The sequence below is a fragment of the Crocodylus porosus genome, unplaced genomic scaffold (assembly GCF_001723895.1).
Source record: "Crocodylus porosus isolate Cpor-Errol unplaced genomic scaffold, CroPor_comp1, whole genome shotgun sequence".
In the NCBI taxonomy this organism is placed as follows: domain Eukaryota; kingdom Metazoa; phylum Chordata; order Crocodylia; family Crocodylidae; genus Crocodylus; species Crocodylus porosus.
In genome coordinates this window covers 1,710,657-1,714,897 of record NW_017728909.1, presented here as the reverse complement: position 1 = coordinate 1,714,897, position 4,241 = coordinate 1,710,657, and positions in this window count along the sequence as shown.

Genomic DNA, 4,241 nt, shown 5'->3' with positions numbered 1-4,241 from the left:
CTATTCTAATGTACACAGATGACACCATCATACTGTCAAGAACCCCTGTTGGATAACAGAGAGAAATTATAACTTTTGAGCATCTTTGTGGACAAAATAACTTAAAGATAAACTATAAATCCAAAATAATGTTTTGGAAAAGCCATTTGGTGAAACATGGTGGGGGAATCAAACTTGAAGTTGTTAAAACCTATAGGTACTTGGGTGTGATGTTTACAGCTTTTCCATTGTGAAAACACTGCATTCAGCCAGTTAAAACTAAGGCGGCCCAATCTGCAGTGTCTATAAAGAAATATTATGAGACCATATAGCAGGACAATCAGTCCAAGCTCCTATATTAGCATATAGAGCCAAAGTTGCATCTTAGAACCTGTATGGTGCTGAAGTATGGGGCTTTGCCTCCAGTAATGATGTAGACATAACTCAGATTCAGTTTCTCAGGGCTTTTCTGGGTCTTCTTCCTTCAACTCCTGCATCCTTTTTGAGATTATAGACAGGATTTAATTCCATTTTAACTAATACTATTATTAGAATGGTGGGATTCTGATTTAAGATCTTGTCTCTTCTACTGTCTCACTTGCTCAAATTGTGGTACATGGAAGACATCAATAATCACCTTCTATTCAGTCTCCCTGGCTAGCTTTTCTCTCCTGAACTTTTGCATTTTCCAGGATGGGACACTATGCCAAAGACAATGAAAGACTCTTCTCTTTTAAACTTATATTATGGTTGTATGTCTGTTATGTTGTCATTGGGAGAATGGCTTTCAGCCAGAATACTTAATAAATTGAAATTAAATAAATATTTACAGCATCTATCCTCTAGTGGAGTATCTCCCAGCACTGATTAAGCCTCAAATCCTCCCTGGTAATCCTTTCTTGCCTTTTTAATACAAGAGAAGGTTTAAACAATGGAGAGGCTATTTGTCTGTTCCTTAGTTGCTATAGCCTTGCTTTGCACTCCTCAGTATATAATTGCATTGACTTTGATGGAATTATTTGTAAGTGCTACCCAGCAGGAGCATAGGTTACAGTTGGCACATCTACATGGGATACTAACTGCACAGTAGCTTAATAATACTATGCAGTAGTGTGTCACAGCATGGGTAGTGCTAATATGCTACTGTGCAGTATTATTAGGCTACTTCACATCAGCGTCACTAAAAAGGTGTTCACTGGTGCTACAGAGCAGTAACTCTGACTACTGAGCATTTATTTAGTACCTGACAATACAAGTACTAAATTAAATGCTCAATAACCACTTTGCATTAATGAATGTGTAGATGTGCCCAGTACCTGGTACAAGGTTAATGTGAGAGAGAGAATTCAGAATTCTTTTGTCTAATTTCCAGTCTCTTGTTTTAATCATTAGTCCCACCGTTAAATTTCCCACCATTTCAGTGCAGTGCTGCATAACTGAATAAGTCTGTTGTTTAAAACATACAGGAATTAATCTGTAAGTATACAAAATCATTTTGGAAACTGCTTTGTTCTGGGCCTTATTGTTGGAGCAGAGGGAGAAAGGAGAAAATGGAGCAAGGCTGATGTGAGTGAACTTATGGAGCTAAATGTAGAAGAACTCTAAGAGGAGGAAACATTATGGGCAGGTTTTTTGTTCATTATATATTTTTAGGGGAATAAGGTAAACATAGGTAATAACCTGCTCTCATATCCTCTCCAAGGCCCCAGTGTGTGTGGGGGGGGATGGGGGTGCGTGCGCACACATGTGCTTCACTTGCATTCTAGCTTGTGCACAATAATTCTACAAACATGAGCTGATTTTAAAGTCAGTGGGAGCTTATGATAAATTATAACAACTCTGGCAAATATTCATGCCAATCACCAGACCAGAAGTAAGAACTGTAAGCAACCAAGATGTGTGCAGGGGTGATGCATAAGGGGTGCATATGGGTGCACATGCACCCCCTATGCATGGCAGTGCACCCCATGCAAAAAGGTGCTGCTAACACTGTCAGCGGTGCCTGCAGGCAGTCCCTGATTGCCCCAGGCCGCTGCCAATGCTGCCAGAGGTGCCTGTGGTTTGCGCTCACCACCCGCCATACTGCCAACAGTGCCAGCAGCATCTGTGGGAGCTCCCTGCTCCCCACTGCCAGGCTCCCTCAGGCACAGCCATGTCCCCCCCAGCCACTGGGTGCACATGCTGTTTATGGATGTGGGTATGTGCGTGTGTGTGTTCTGTTTTTTGCTGTTGTTTAATACATTGTATCCAGCAATATATTCTACATGACATTTATCAAGGATTTATTGTAGCTAAATCTTGCTGCAAGCAGCTTCATATTACCATAGTTTCCACTAGAAGTACAGACAGTCAAAAAGCTTGGGGCTGACTTTATTCAATCTTCTCAGGTTAGTCTAAGCTGTGTAGATTGAACCAATAAGCAAGTAAACAGACATTCGCTTTTGATTCCAGAAATGCAGCCACATGCCTGCAGTGGCCACAGCAAGAAGCTGGGGAGTGGGGGCACTAGAGCATGCCTCCTTGCTCAGGTGAAGCAGACAGCTTGGGCCAAGGCTAGCCCACCCATCCTGTGAGGTGGCAGGTTTGCATGGGAGGTGCAAAGCATCCTGGGATGCTGGGGGATTGTGAGTCAACTTGAATCTGGAGGGGATCTGGGACAGAAATTCAAGAAACTGATTTAACCTAAATCAGTTAAGTCTGATACTACATCCATCCAGGTTTATCTTAAACCAGTTTTGGTCATTTAGAAAGCAGTTTTTGTGCAGTGAACTCCTGTTGTATTCCAGATATGAATCAGTTTCCAATCACTTATACAGAAATTATGTGTAATTTCTGTCCCTAGCCTATTAGAATACCAGTTTACAGGCTCCTTGATTATTTTATTGTTATTTTTAACTGTAGCACCAACATCCCAGAATCCACCAGATCAATTGTTTTATTCCATCACCTTCTAAGTAAAATAGAATAGGTAAAAACATTTGAAAAATTAAATTTGGAATAGTCCCTAGAGTAACTCCTGTGACTACCGCTGGACAACAAATATTAATCAAGGCAGATATGCTAGAAAGAAGTGAAAGATTCACCACTGAAGTAGCAAACTCAGGAAATACTTATTCCTTTGTAAAAAGAAAAAATCCTACAACACCTCTGCACAGAATCAGGACATATTTCACTCTGGCTGTGTATGCTTATGTACTTGAGGTGTAAAACACCCTCTACCCATAGACTAGATTAATTCTGTAGCATTACAGCCTCATTCCCTGTAGCTAATGCTGATGCAACAGATGCTGGCAGTTTTGCTGCTAAGGAAGCTGCTGTTATTTGGGGCGCTTCATGTTGTCAGGTCATGGATCAAGTGGCCAACACAGGAAGTTTGTGGATAAGGAAAATTAATTTCAGTTCTCAGTAGTCATTAATCATCAAATGTCTTAAATTATTGCTGAGTCCTCCATGGCTCAGCAGTTTGAAGAGTGATCATGGTAAAGAAAATGCACGTGGAATAAAATTCCAAATTACATTAGTACCCTGTACAGAAAACAATACGTCTCCATGCAAGACGTTTCTACTTTTAGATGGAACAGAATTGCAACAGGGCAACTTTTTTCAAGGGCTAAAATCCAAAATAGAAATGCAAAACATTCGCTGTAGTCTAATGGCTTGAGTGCTAGCCTTAGACTTGGGAGACCTGCATTCAATGCCAAGCTTTGCCTCAGGATTGCTCTGTAACTTTGGGCAAGTCACTTGAATCCTTATCTGCACCTTATTTCCCTATCTTAAACATCAGGATAATAGCACTTCTCTACTTCATATTCTGAGCACCTCATAACCGTTACGGTAGAATAATAGGGAAAGGAGGGGGGTATAAATATCTCATTATCTGACTGTCATGGAAGAATCCACAAATTTCCCAGGTCTGAGCCAATCTAGGCTCCAAGCTAACATTTTAAATATGAAACACAGTGATACTGCAGTAGGGCCCTGAAACAATCGTGGATTTCTTGTGGGAAATTCGTAAAGTATCACTTTTTACAGTCTATTCATGGACCTACCACTGATCTTGGCAAATGGGTCCCAGTAGTTCTGTGAATGTCCCGTGAAAAATTATACTTTACCTGCACATGTGCTGCGCATGCAGCAGACACATAAGCGGAAGGGGAAAATATTAGTTTGGGGGTGGGGCAGAGCCCTGCCTGACCCCCTCCCCTCCCTCCCGCACATTGTTGCAGGGCTGGCATGTTTCATAGTTTCATAGTTTCTAGGGT